At 38.9% G+C, this 14,753-nt stretch overlaps 6 non-coding genes and 1 pseudogene across 6 annotated transcripts; all 7 read right to left on the bottom strand.

The window, feature by feature from the left end:
• Positions 1 to 10,254: 10,254 nt before the first annotated feature.
• On the bottom strand, positions 10,255 to 10,382 carry LOC135031677 (U1 spliceosomal RNA; annotated as a pseudogene).
• A 671-nt stretch (positions 10,383 to 11,053) lies between these two features.
• LOC135031676 (U1 spliceosomal RNA) lies at positions 11,054 to 11,215 on the bottom strand. Its single transcript, XR_010227332.1, has one exon. It is a non-coding gene; the product is annotated as a U1 spliceosomal RNA (small nuclear RNA).
• A 152-nt stretch (positions 11,216 to 11,367) lies between these two features.
• LOC135031672 (U1 spliceosomal RNA) lies at positions 11,368 to 11,531 on the bottom strand. Its single transcript, XR_010227328.1, has one exon. It is a non-coding gene; the product is annotated as a U1 spliceosomal RNA (small nuclear RNA).
• A 646-nt stretch (positions 11,532 to 12,177) lies between these two features.
• On the bottom strand, positions 12,178 to 12,340 carry LOC135031674 (U1 spliceosomal RNA). Its single transcript, XR_010227330.1, has one exon. It is a non-coding gene; the product is annotated as a U1 spliceosomal RNA (small nuclear RNA).
• A 152-nt stretch (positions 12,341 to 12,492) lies between these two features.
• LOC135031673 (U1 spliceosomal RNA) lies at positions 12,493 to 12,656 on the bottom strand. The gene has a single exon (XR_010227329.1). It is a non-coding gene; the product is annotated as a U1 spliceosomal RNA (small nuclear RNA).
• A 671-nt stretch (positions 12,657 to 13,327) lies between these two features.
• LOC135031675 (U1 spliceosomal RNA) lies at positions 13,328 to 13,490 on the bottom strand. Its single transcript, XR_010227331.1, has one exon. It is a non-coding gene; the product is annotated as a U1 spliceosomal RNA (small nuclear RNA).
• Positions 13,491 to 13,642: 152 nt separating this feature from the next.
• Positions 13,643 to 13,806, bottom strand: LOC135031671 (U1 spliceosomal RNA). The gene has a single exon (XR_010227327.1). It is a non-coding gene; the product is annotated as a U1 spliceosomal RNA (small nuclear RNA).
• Between the last annotated feature and the right edge of the window lie 947 nt (positions 13,807 to 14,753).

Genomic DNA, 14,753 nt, shown 5'->3' with positions numbered 1-14,753 from the left:
GATTGATATTTTGGCTCTTTTATTTTTACTTAAAGTACAATAACTTTTACCATTTTAATTTGTTTTAATAGTATATTGACAGTATTGTTTTCTTTCAAAAATCCACTTCATTTTCTTTACCCTATTATTAAAATGGTAATTGACAAAAACAAACTACATTGTCACCAGAAGAGCAATACAAAATGTACAAGTGATATATTAAAATCATCTTTCCAGCTTGAATTTCAATGATGCATTGGGGCAACGATTTTGTGAGAAACATCTTCACCCTTAAATAAAGATTTTCTTAATTCCTTACCTGTGTGCTAATTAGATATCACCTTGTTTTCACATTAAACAGACTTCCACATGAGAAAGCAGCAAGGATGCAGTGGCGTTAATGTTTCCTGGTGTAAACCTATATTATTTCAGTAGACATTGAAATGAGGATGCATCTTGCTGCCTTTCCAATGAAGCAAGTTTAATTTAGTAATAGGTGAAAAACCATCCCTACAAAGGTGTTAATCAGAGACTTTGCTTTGTGGACACTTTTCAGAGAACAAATTTGTTAGCATAAAAATAAAGCCAGAAAATGAAGAGCTGTTTAATCACTCAATTGGATTTTTCTGCCAGCATATTTCTTTTTCTCTGCAACCCACTGCTAAATTGTGCTTCCTAGCTGTTTTTATAAAATCACTGAATCAAATCTAACTCTGATTACATCAGAGAAGGCCAGGTACCCTACACCATAACAGGGGGTTTGAAATTTTGACTTGTCTACTTAAAGATCACCAAAATCTGATAACAAGGTCAATTACGTACCTGGGTGGGATTGAACCACTAACCTTTTGGTTAATAGCCGTACACACTAACTAATTGCGCCACAGAGACACATTGCAAAAGTATATACTGACAAGGGCTAATAAGCATTCATCTAAAACGTTTCCTAGAAAAACTTTAAAAAGTCAATAATCTGGAGAGTTTTTGTAAGATGTTTCTTCCATCAACCAACGAAGAAACACATTGGTACTTTCCCATGATGAGTGAGTGCTTCAGGATCTCTTGCACTTACATGTGCAGCAGAGTACAGCAATGGAAGCATGCTGGGCCCATAACCCAGAGGTAGGCAGATTGAAACTATCCTTTGCTATATGCTTTTTTTTTGTTAATTAAAGTAATCCAAAACTGGGATTGATATTTTGGCTCTTTTATTTTTACTTAAAGTACAATAACTTTTACCATTTTAATTTGTTTTAATAGTATATTGACAGTATTGTTTTCTTTCAAAAATCCACTTAATTTTCTTTACCCTATTATTAAAATGGTAATTGACAAAAACAAACTACATTGTCACCAGAAGAGCAATACAAAATGTACAAGTGATATATTAAAATCATCTTTCCAGCTTGAATTTCAATGATGCATTGGGGCAACGATTTTGTGAGAAACATCTTCACCCTTAAATAAAGACTTTCTTAATTCCTTACCTGTGTGATAATTAGATATCACCTTGTTTTCGCATTAAACAGACTTCCACATGAGAAAGCAGCAAGGATGCAGTGGCATTAATGTTTCCTGGTGTCAACTTGTATTATTTCAGTAGACATTGAAATGAGGATGCATCTTGCTGCCTTTCCAATGAAGCAAGTTTAATTTAGTAATAGGTGAAAAACCATCCTTACAAAGGTGTTAATCAGAGACTTGGCTTTGTGGACACTTTTCAGAGAACAAATTTGTTAGCATAAAAATAAAGCCAGAAAATGAAGAGCTGTTTAATCACTCAATTGGATTTTTCTGCCAGCATATTTTTTTTCTCTGCAAACCACTGCTAAATTGTGCTTCCTAGCTGTTTTTATAAAATCAATGAATCAAATCTAACTCTGATAACATCAGAGAAGGCCAGGTACCCTACACCATAAGAAGGGGTTTGAAATTTTGACTTGTCTACTTAAAGATCACCAAAATCTGATAACAAGATCAATTACATCCCTGGGTGGGATTGAACCACCAACCTTTTAGTTAATAGCCGTACACACTAACTGATTGCGCCACAGAGACACTTTGCGAAAGGGCATACTGACAAAGGCTAATAAGCATTCATCTAAAACGTTTCCTAGAAAAACTTTAAAAAGTCAATAATCTGGAGAGTTTTTGTAAGATGTTTCTTCCATCAACCAACGAAGAAACACATTGGTACTTTCCCATGATGAGTGAGTGCTTCAGGATCTCTTGCACTTACATGTGCAGCAGAGTACAGCAATGGAAGCATGCTGGGCTCATAACCCAGAGGTAGGCAGATTGAAACTATCCTCTGCTGTATGCTTTTTTTTTTAATTAAAGTAATCCAAAACTGGGATTGATATTTTGGCTCTTTTATTTTTACTTAAAGTACAATAACTTTTACCATTTTAATTTGTTTTAATAGTATATTGACAGTATTGTTTTCTTTCAAAAATCCACTTAATTTTCTTTACCCTATTATTAAAATGGTAATTGACAAAAACAAACTACATTGTCACCAGAAGAGCAATACAAAATGTACAAGTGATATATTAAAATCATCTTTCCAGCTTGAATTTCAATGATGCATTGGGGCAACGATTTTGTGAGAAACATCTTCACCCTTAAATAAAGATTTTCTTAATTCCTTACCTGTGTGCTAATTGGATATCACCTTGTTTTCGCATTAAACAGACTTCCACATGAGAAAGCAGCAAGGATGCAGTGGCGTTAATGTTTCCTGGTGTCAACTTGTATTATTTCAGTAGACATTGAAATGAGGATGCATCTTGCTGCCTTTCCAATGAAGCAAGTTTAATTTAGTAATAGGTGAAAAACCATCCCTACAAAGGTGTTAATCAGAGACTTGGCTTTGTGGACACTTTTCAGAGAACAAATTTGTTAGCTTAAAAATAAAGCCAGAAAATGAAGAGCTGTTTAATCACTCAATTGGATTTTTTTTTGCCAGCATATTTTTTTTCTCTGCAACCCACTGCTAAATTGTGCTTCCTAGCTGTTTTTTTTATAAAATCACTGAATCAAATCTAACTCTGATTATATCAGAGAAGGCCAGGTACCCTACACAATAAGAGGGGGTTTGAAATTTTGACTTGTCTACTTAAATATCACCAAAATCTGATCACAAGGTCAATTACGTTCCTGGGTGGGATTGAACCACCAACCTTTTGGTTAATAGCCTTACACACTAACCAATTGCACCACAGAGACACTTTGCAAAAAGTACATACTGACAAAGGCTAATAAGCATTCATCAAGAACGTTTCCTAGAAAAACTTTAAAAAGTCAATAATCTGGAGAGTTTTTGTAAGATGTTTCTTCCATCAACCAATGAAGAAACACATTGGTACTTTCCCATGATGAGTGAGTGCTTCAGGATCTCTTGCACTTACATGTGCAGCAGAGTACTGCAATGGAAGCATGCTGGGCCCATAACCCAGAGATAGGCAGATTGAAACTATCCTTTGCTATATGCATTTTTTTTTTGTTAATTAAAGTAATCCAAAACTGGGATTGATATTTTGGCTCTTTTATTTTTACTTAAAGTACAATAACTTTTACCATTTTAATTTGTTTTGATAGTATATTGACAGTATTGTTTTCTTTTAAAAATCCACTTAATTTTCTTTACCCTATTATTAAAATGGTAATTGACAAAAACAAACTACATTGTCACCAGAAGAGCAATACAAAATGTACAAGTGATATATTAAAATCATCTTTCCAGCTTGAATTTCAATGATGCATTGGGGCAACGATTTTGTGAGAAACATCTTCACCCTTAAATAAAGATTTTCTTAATTCCTTACCTGTGTGATAATTAGATATCACCTTGTTTTCACATTAAACAGACTTCCACATGAGAAAGCAGCAAGGATGCAGTGGCGTTAATGTTTCCTGGTGTCAACCTGTATTATTTCAGTAGACATTGAAATGAGGATGCATCTTGTTGCCTTTCCAATGAAGCAAGTTTAATTTAGTAATAGGTGAAAAACCATCCCTACAAAGGTGTTAATCAGAGACTTGGCTTTGTGGACACATTTCAGAGAACAAATTTGTTAGCATAAAAATAAAGCCAGAAAATGAAGAGCTGTTTAATCACTCAATTGTATTTTTTTGCCAGCATATTTTTTTATCTGCAACCCACTGCTAAATTGTGCTTCCTAGCTGTTTTTTTTATAAAATCACTGAATCAAATCTAACTCTGATTACATCAGAGAAGGCCAGGTACCCTACACAATAAGAGGGGGTATGAAATTTTGACTTGTCTACTTAAATATCACCAAAATCTGATCACAAGGTCAATTACATTCCTGGGTGGGATTGAACCACCAACCTTTTGGTTAATAGTCTTACACACTAACCAATTGCACCACAGAGACACTTTGCAAAAGTACATACTGACAAAGGCTAATAAGCATTCATCTAGAACGTTTCCTAGAAAAACTTTAAAAAGTCAATAATCTGGAGAGTTTTTGTAAGATGTTTCTTCCATCAACCAACGAAGAAACACATTGGTACTTTCCCATTATGAGTGAGTGCTTCAGGATCTCTTGCACTTACATGTGCAGCAGAGTACTGCAATGGAAGCATGCTGGGCCCATAACCCAGAGGTAGGCAGATTGAAACTATCCTTTGCTATATGCATTTTTTTTTGTTAATTAAAGTAATCCAAAACTGGGATTGATATTTTTGCTCTTTTATTTTTACTTAAAGTACAATAACTTTTACCATTTTAATTTGTTTTAATAGTATATTGACAGTATTGTTTTCTTTCAAAAATCCACTTAATTTTCTTTACCCTATTATTAAAATGGTAATTGACAAAAACAAATTACATTGTCACCAGAAGAGCAATACAAAATGTACAAGTGATATATTAAAATCATCTTTCCAGCTTGAATTTCAATGATGCATTGGGGCAACGATTTTGTGAGAAACATCTTCACCCTTAAAGATTTTCTTAATTCCTTACCTGTGTGCTAATTAGATATCACCTTGTTTTCACATTAAACAGACTTCCACATGAGAAAGCAGCAAGGATGCAGTGGTGTTAATGTTTCCTGGTGTCAACCTGTATTATTTCAGTAGACATTGAAATGAGGATGCATCTTGCTGCCTTTCCAATGAAGCAAGTTTAATTTAGTAATAGGTGAAAAACCATCCCTACAAAGGTGTTAATCAGAGACTTGGCTTTGTGGACACTTTTCAGAGAACAAATTTGTTAGCATAAAAATAAAGCCAGAAAATGAAGAGCTGTTTAATCACTCAATTGGATTTTTTTGCAAGCATATTTCTTTTTCTCTGCAACCCACTGCTAAATTGTGCTTCCTAGCTGTTTTAATAAAATCACTGAATCAAATCTAACTCTGATTACATCAGAGAAGGCCAGGTAGCCTACACCATAACAGGGGGTTTGAAATTTTGACTTGTCTACTTAAAGATCACCAAAATCTGATCACAAGGTCAATTACGTCCCTGGGTGTGATTGAACCACCAACCTTTTGGTTAGTAGCCGTACACACTAACTAATTGCGCCACAGAGACACTTTGCAGAAGTAAATACTGACAAAGGCTAATAAGCATTCATCTAGAACGTTTCCTAGAAAAACTTTAAAAAGTCAATAATCTGGAGAGTTTTTGTAAGATGTTTCTTCCATCAACCAACGAAGAAACACATTGGTACTTTCCCATGATGAGCGAGTGCTTCAGGATCTCTTGCACTTACATGTGCAGCAGAGTACAGCAATGGAAGCATGCTGGGCCCATAACCCAGAGGTAGGCAGATTGAAACTATCCTTTGCTATATGCTTTTTTTTTGTTAATTAAAGTAATCCAAAACTGGGATTGATATTTTGGCTCTTTTATTTTTACTTAAAGTACAATAACTTTTACCATTTTAATTTGTTTTAATAGTATATTGACAGTATTGTTTTCTTTCAAAAATCCACTTAATTTTCTTTACCCTATTATTAAAATGGTAATTGACAAAAACAAACTACATTGTCACCAGAAGAGCAATACAAAATGTACAAGTGATATATTAAAATCATCTTTCCAGCTTGAATTTCAATGATGCATTGGGGCAACGATTTTGTGAGAAACATCTTCACCCTTAAATAAAGATTTTCTTAATTCCTTACCTGTGTGCTAATTGGATATCACCTTGTTTTCGCATTAAACAGACTTCCACATGAGAAAGCAGCAAGGATGCAGTGGCGTTAATGTTTCCTGGTGTCAACTTGTATTATTTCAGTAGACATTGAAATGAGGATGCATCTTGCTGCCTTTCCAATGAAGCAAGTTTAATTTAGTAATAGGTGAAAAACCATCCCTACAAAGGTGTTAATCAGAGACTTGGCTTTGTGGACACTTTTCAGAGAACAAATTTGTTAGCTTAAAAATAAAGCCAGAAAATGAAGAGCTGTTTAATCACTCAATTGGATTTTTTTTTGCCAGCATATTTTTTTTCTCTGCAACCCACTGCTAAATTGTGCTTCCTAGCTGTTTTTTTTATAAAATCACTGAATCAAATCTAACTCTGATTATATCAGAGAAGGCCAGGTACCCTACACAATAAGAGGGGGTTTGAAATTTTGACTTGTCTACTTAAATATCACCAAAATCTGATCACAAGGTCAATTACGTTCCTGGGTGGGATTGAACCACCAACCTTTTGGTTAATAGCCTTACACACTAACCAATTGCACCACAGAGACACTTTGCAAAAAGTACATACTGACAAAGGCTAATAAGCATTCATCAAGAACGTTTCCTAGAAAAACTTTAAAAAGTCAATAATCTGGAGAGTTTTTGTAAGATGTTTCTTCCATCAACCAATGAAGAAACACATTGGTACTTTCCCATGATGAGTGAGTGCTTCAGGATCTCTTGCACTTACATGTGCAGCAGAGTACTGCAATGGAAGCATGCTGGGCCCATAACCCAGAGATAGGCAGATTGAAACTATCCTTTGCTATATGCATTTTTTTTTTGTTAATTAAAGTAATCCAAAACTGGGATTGATATTTTGGCTCTTTTATTTTTACTTAAAGTACAATAACTTTTACCATTTTAATTTGTTTTGATAGTATATTGACAGTATTGTTTTCTTTTAAAAATCCACTTAATTTTCTTTACCCTATTATTAAAATGGTAATTGACAAAAACAAACTACATTGTCACCAGAAGAGCAATACAAAATGTACAAGTGATATATTAAAATCATCTTTCCAGCTTGAATTTCAATGATGCATTGGGGCAACGATTTTGTGAGAAACATCTTCACCCTTAAATAAAGATTTTCTTAATTCCTTACCTGTGTGATAATTAGATATCACCTTGTTTTCACATTAAACAGACTTCCACATGAGAAAGCAGCAAGGATGCAGTGGCGTTAATGTTTCCTGGTGTCAACCTGTATTATTTCAGTAGACATTGAAATGAGGATGCATCTTGTTGCCTTTCCAATGAAGCAAGTTTAATTTAGTAATAGGTGAAAAACCATCCCTACAAAGGTGTTAATCAGAGACTTGGCTTTGTGGACACATTTCAGAGAACAAATTTGTTAGCATAAAAATAAAGCCAGAAAATGAAGAGCTGTTTAATCACTCAATTGTATTTTTTTGCCAGCATATTTTTTTATCTGCAACCCACTGCTAAATTGTGCTTCCTAGCTGTTTTTTTTATAAAATCACTGAATCAAATCTAACTCTGATTACATCAGAGAAGGCCAGGTACCCTACACAATAAGAGGGGGTATGAAATTTTGACTTGTCTACTTAAATATCACCAAAATCTGATCACAAGGTCAATTACATTCCTGGGTGGGATTGAACCACCAACCTTTTGGTTAATAGTCTTACACACTAACCAATTGCACCACAGAGACACTTTGCAAAAGTACATACTGACAAAGGCTAATAAGCATTCATCTAGAACGTTTCCTAGAAAAACTTTAAAAAGTCAATAATCTGGAGAGTTTTTGTAAGATGTTTCTTCCATCAACCAACGAAGAAACACATTGGTACTTTCCCATTATGAGTGAGTGCTTCAGGATCTCTTGCACTTACATGTGCAGCAGAGTACTGCAATGGAAGCATGCTGGGCCCATAACCCAGAGGTAGGCAGATTGAAACTATCCTTTGCTATATGCATTTTTTTTTGTTAATTAAAGTAATCCAAAACTGGGATTGATATTTTTGCTCTTTTATTTTTACTTAAAGTACAATAACTTTTACCATTTTAATTTGTTTTAATAGTATATTGACAGTATTGTTTTCTTTCAAAAATCCACTTAATTTTCTTTACCCTATTATTAAAATGGTAATTGACAAAAACAAATTACATTGTCACCAGAAGAGCAATACAAAATGTACAAGTGATATATTAAAATCATCTTTCCAGCTTGAATTTCAATGATGCATTGGGGCAACGATTTTGTGAGAAACATCTTCACCCTTAAAGATTTTCTTAATTCCTTACCTGTGTGCTAATTAGATATCACCTTGTTTTCACATTAAACAGACTTCCACATGAGAAAGCAGCAAGGATGCAGTGGTGTTAATGTTTCCTGGTGTCAACCTGTATTATTTCAGTAGACATTGAAATGAGGATGCATCTTGCTGCCTTTCCAATGAAGCAAGTTTAATTTAGTAATAGGTGAAAAACCATCCCTACAAAGGTGTTAATCAGAGACTTGGCTTTGTGGACACTTTTCAGAGAACAAATTTGTTAGCATAAAAATAAAGCCAGAAAATGAAGAGCTGTTTAATCACTCAATTGGATTTTTTTGCAAGCATATTTCTTTTTCTCTGCAACCCACTGCTAAATTGTGCTTCCTAGCTGTTTTAATAAAATCACTGAATCAAATCTAACTCTGATTACATCAGAGAAGGCCAGGTAGCCTACACCATAACAGGGGGTTTGAAATTTTGACTTGTCTACTTAAAGATCACCAAAATCTGATCACAAGGTCAATTACGTCCCTGGGTGTGATTGAACCACCAACCTTTTGGTTAGTAGCCGTACACACTAACTAATTGCGCCACAGAGACACTTTGCAGAAGTAAATACTGACAAAGGCTAATAAGCATTCATCTAGAACGTTTCCTAGAAAAACTTTAAAAAGTCAATAATCTGGAGAGTTTTTGTAAGATGTTTCTTCCATCAACCAACGAAGAAACACATTGGTACTTTCCCATGATGAGCGAGTGCTTCAGGATCTCTTGCACTTACATGTGCAGCAGAGTACAGCAATGGAAGCATGCTGGGCCCATAACCCAGAGGTAGGCAGATTGAAACTATCCTTTGCTATATGCTTTTTTTTTGTTAATTAAAGTAATCCAAAACTGGGATTGATATTTTGGCTCTTTTATTTTTACTTAAAGTACAATAACTTTTACCATTTTAATTTGTTTTAATAGTATATTGACAGTATTGTTTTCTTTCAAAAATCCACTTAATTTTCTTTACCCTATTATTAAAATGGTAATTGACAAAAACAAACTACATTGTCACCAGAAGAGCAATACAAAATGTACAAGTGATATATTAAAATCATCTTTCCAGCTTGAATTTCAATGATGCATTGGGGCAACGATTTTGTGAGAAACATCTTCACCCTTAAATAAAGATTTTCTTAATTCCTTACCTGTGTGATAATTAGATATCACCTTGTTTTCGCATTAAACAGACTTCCACATGAGAAAGCAGCAAGGATGCAGTGGCGTTAATGTTTCCTGGTGTCAACTTGTATTATTTCAGTAGACATTGAAATGAGGATGCATCTTGCTGCCTTTCCAATGAAGCAAGTTTAATTTAGTAATAGGTGAAAAACCATCCTTACAAAGGTGTTAATCAGAGACTTTGCTTTGTGGACACTTTTCAGAGAACAAATTTGTTAGCATAAAAATAAGCCAGAAAATGAAGAGCTGTTAAATCACTCAATTGGATTTTTCTGCCAGCATATTTTTTTTCTCTGCAAACCACTGCTAAATTGTGCTTCCTAGCTGTTTTTATAAAATCAATGAATCAAATCTAACTCTGATTACATCAGAGAAGGCCAGGTACCCTACACCATAAGAGGGGGTTTGACATTTTGACTTGTCTACTTAAAGATCACCAAAATCTGATAACAAGATCAATTACATCCCTGGGTGGGATTGAACCACCAACCTTTTAGTTAATAGCCGTACACACTAACTGATTGCGCCACAGAGACACTTTGCGAAAGTCTGTTTAATGTCTGTTTAATGTGAAAATGCAGTCGAGTTTCCCACATTTGGGGAAATCATAGGGGTCAGCATACCCAGAATGCAATGAATGAACCTCACCCTGGGAGAACAATCTTCATGACCATGGTATCTCCTATGCAAAATAAGTATGATTTGGGATAGGGCAGGGGAGGGCCGCTGCTCAGGCACATCTCTGTCAAGTAAAGGAGATTCAACTGAGGCAGCACAAGGGAACTCTCATCTGGGGACAACAACTGCAGGGAGAACACATATTTTCAGATGAACATGGGAGGGCAGAAGGCTGCCTAATACTGAAGCACCCCCAAACAACAAACCAAATGCAACAACTAGTGCAAGCATTCCTGGGGGAAGGCCTGCAGCAGATGGATTTGCATATGGTAATGCCATCCAAGCAGTGGGTCAAAGTTGGCTTCAACCCTCGTCTGCATATGAAAAGAAAAAAGGGATGTGCAGGGCATGGCGGCCTTTTGCGGCGCTTGCATGACCCTTAGTTCGCATTAAACACCCCCACCCTCCTTCGGTGTGGGGCTCATGTTGGCTATGCCCCAGCACCTGAAGCATTCAAGCTGATTTCTTGCAGCAGCTGGGCACTGTAACAGCTCCAGAGCTGCTCTGTGAGGCAAGTAAAAGGGTGTGGGCCCTGCAGCACTACCTGTAGTTTGCATTGTGTGTTGGAAGGCACAAAGTAAGCAGACGGGAGAAGTCAGGATAGTGCGCAAGGGCATAGAAGGGAGCGGCTCAAGAAAAGAGAAGTGGAAACAGACAGCAAACTAGGCTGGAGAGAGACCTGAGACAAAGAGATCTGAATTATACGAGAGACGACCAGGGGAAACACAAATTATGCAGAAAGTTTCCCACATTTGGGGAAATCACAGGGGCAGCACACCCAGAGTGCAATGGGTGAGCCTTGCCCTGGGAGAAGCACCTACATGATCATAGTATCTCACCTGGCAGGTAAGTAGGAGTTGGGCTAGAGCTGGGGAGGGTCGCTGCTCGGGTACCCCCCTGTCAAGTGAAGGAGATCCAACTGAGGCAGCACAAGGGAACTCTCGAAAGAGGAACAAGGCTAGAGGAAGATCTGAGACAAAGAAATCTGATTTTTACCAGAGTTGACCAGAAGAAAGCACAAACACAGTCCCCCACTACCACAAATAATGCAGTCGAGTTTCCCACATTTGGGGAAATCATAGGGGTCAGCATACCCAGAATGCAATGAATGAACCTCACCCTGGGAGAACAATCTTCATGACCATGGTATCTCCTATGCAAAATAAGTATGATTTGGGATAGGGCTGGGGAGGGCCGCTGCTCAGGCACATCTCTGTCAAGTAAAGGAGATTCAACTGAGGCAGCACAAGGGAACTCTCATCTGGGGACAACAACTGCAGGGAGAACACATATTTTCAGATGAACATGGGAGGGCAGAAGGCTGCCTAATACTGAAGCACCCCCAAACAACAAACCAAATGCAACAACTAGTGCAAGCATTCCTGGGGGAAGGCCTGCAGCAGATGGATTTGCATATGGTGATGTCATCCAAGCAGTGGGTCAAAGTTGGCTTCAACCATCGTCTGCATATGAAAAGAAAAAAGGGATGTGCAGGGCATGGTGTCCTTTTGTGGCGCTTGGATGACCCCTCCTTCGGTGTGGGGCTCATGTTGGCTATGCCCCAGCCCCTGAAGCATTCAAGATGATTTCTTGCAGCAGCTGGGCACTGTAACAGCTCCAGAGCTGTTCTGTAAAGCATGTAAAAGGGTGTGGGCCCTGCAGCACTACCTGTAGTATGCATTGTGCGTTGGAAGGCACAAAGTAAGCAGACGGGAGAGGTCAGGATAGTGCGCAAGGGCATAGAAGGGAGCGGCTCAAGAAAAGAGAAGTGGAAACAGACAGCAAACTAGGCTGGAGAAAGACCTGAGACAAAGAGATCTGAATTATACGAGAGCCGACCAGAGGAAACACAAATTATGCAGTCAAGTTTCCCACATTTGGGGAAATCGCAGGAGCAGCACACCCAGAGTGCAATGGGTGAGCCTTGCCCTGGGAGAAGCACCTTCCTGATCATAGTATCTCACCTGGCAGGTAAGTAGGAGTTGGGCTAGAGCTGGGGAGGGTCGCTGCTCGGGCACCCCCCTGTCAAGTGAAGGAGATCCAACTGAGGCAGCACAAGGGAACTCTCGAAAGAAGAACAAGGCTAGAGGAATATCTGAGACAAAGAAATCTGACTTTTACCAGAGCTGAGCAGAGGAAAGCACAAACAGAGTCCCCCACTACCACAAATAATGCAGTCGAGTTTCCCACATTTGGGGAAATCACAGGGGTCAGCATACCCAGAATGCAATGAATGAACCTCACCCTGGGAGAACAATCTTCATGACCATGGTATCTCTTATGCAAAATAAGTATGATTTGGGATAGGGCTGGGGAGGGCCGCTGCTCAGGCACATCTCTGTCAAGTAAAGGAGATTCAACTGAGGCAGCACAAGGGAACTCTCATCTGGGGACAACAACTGCAGGGAGAACACATATTTTCAGATGAACATGGGAGGGCAGAAGGCTGCCTAATACTGAAGCACCCCCAAACAACAAACCAAATGCAACAACTAGTGCAAGCATTCCTGGGGGAAGGCCTGCAGCAGATTGATTTGCATATGGTAATGCCATCCAAGCAGTGGGTCAAAGTTGGCTTCAACCCTCGTCTGCATATGAAAAGAGAAAAGGGGCGTGCAGGGCATGGCGGCCTTTTGCGGCGCTTGGGTGACCCTTAGTTCGCATTAAACACCCCCACCCTCCTTCGGTGTGGGGCTCATGTTGGCAATGCCCAAGCCCCTGAAGCATTCAAGCTGATTTCTTGCAGCAGCTGGGTACTGTAACAGCTCCAGAGCTGCTCTGTGAGGCAAGTAAAAGGGTGTGGGCCCTGCAGCACTACCTGTAGTTTGCATTGTGTGTTGGAAGGCACAAAGTAAGCAGACGGGAGAAGTCAGGATAGTGCGCAAGGGCATAGAAGGGAGCGGCTCAAGAAAAGAGAAGTGGAAACAGACAGCAAACTAGGCTGGAGAGAGACCTGAGACAAAGAGATCTGAATTATACGAGAGACGACCAGGGGAAACACAAATTATGCAGTCAAGTTTCCCACATTTGGGGAAATCACAGGGGCAGCACACCCAGAGTGCAATGGGTGACCCTTGCCCTGGGAGAAGCACCTACATGATCATAGTATCTCACCTGGCAGGTAAGTAGGAGTTGGGCTAGAGCTGGGGAGGGTCGCTACTCGGGTACCCCCCTGTCAACTTAAGGAGATCCAACTGAGGCAGCACAAGGGAACTCTCGAAAGAGGAACAAGGCTAGAGGAAGATCTGAGACAAAGAAATCTGACTTTTACCAGAGCTGACCAGAGGAAAGCACAAACACAGTCCCCCACTACCACAAATAATGCAGTCGAGTTTCCCACATTTGGGGAAATCATAGGGGTCAGCATACCCAGAATGCAATGAATGAACCTCACCCTGGGAGAACAATCTTCATGACCATGGTATCTCCTATGCAAAATAAGTATGATTTGGGATAGAGCTGGGGAGGGCCGCTGCTCAGGCACATCTCTGTCAAGTAAAGGAGATTCAACTGAGGCAGCACAAGGGAACTCTCATCTGGGGACAACAACTGCAGGGAGAACACATATTTTCAGATGAACATGGGAGGGCAGAAGGCTGCCTAATACTGAAGCACCCCCAAACAACAAACCAAATGCAACAACTAGTGCAAGCATTCCTGGGTGAAGGCCTGCAGCAGATAGATTTGCATATGGTGATGTCATCCAAGCAGTGGGTCAAAGTTGGCTTCAACCCTCGTCTGCATATGAAAAGAGAAAAGGGGCGTGCAGGGCATGGCAGGCCTTTTGCGGCGCTTGGATGACCCCTAGTTCGCATTAAACACCTCCACCCTCCTTCGGTGTGGGGCTCATGTTGGCTATGCCCCAGCCCCTTAAGCATTCAAGCTGATTTCTTGCAGCAGCTGGGCACTGTAACAGCTCCAGAGCTGCTCTGTAAGGCAAGTAAAAGGGTCTCTGTGGCGCAATCAGTTAGTATGTACGGCTATTAACCGAAAGGTTGGTGGTTCAATCCCACCCAGGGACGTAATTGACCTTGTGATCAGATTTTGGTGATATTTAAGTAGACAAGTCAAAATTTCAAACCCCCTCTTATTGTGTAGGGTACCTGGCCTTCTCTGATGTAATCAGAGTTAGATTTGATTCAGTGATTTTATAAAAAACAGCTAGGAAGCACAATTTAGCAGTGGGTTGCAGAGAAAAAAAATATGCTGGCAGAAAAATCCAATTGAGTGATTAAACAGCTCTTCATTTTCTGGCTTTATTTTTATGCTAACAAATTTGTTCTCTGAAAAGTGTCCACAAAGCCAAGTCTCTGATTAACACCTTTGTAAGGATGGTTTTTCACCTATTACTAAATTAAACTTGCTTCATTGGAAAGGCAGCAAGATGCATCC

Source organism: Pseudophryne corroboree, unplaced genomic scaffold (genome assembly GCF_028390025.1).
Source record: "Pseudophryne corroboree isolate aPseCor3 unplaced genomic scaffold, aPseCor3.hap2 scaffold_524, whole genome shotgun sequence".
Lineage (NCBI taxonomy): Eukaryota > Metazoa > Chordata > Amphibia > Anura > Myobatrachidae > Pseudophryne > Pseudophryne corroboree.
Note: the sequence above shows the minus strand (reverse complement) of the source record. Positions and strands in the feature narration are given on the sequence as shown.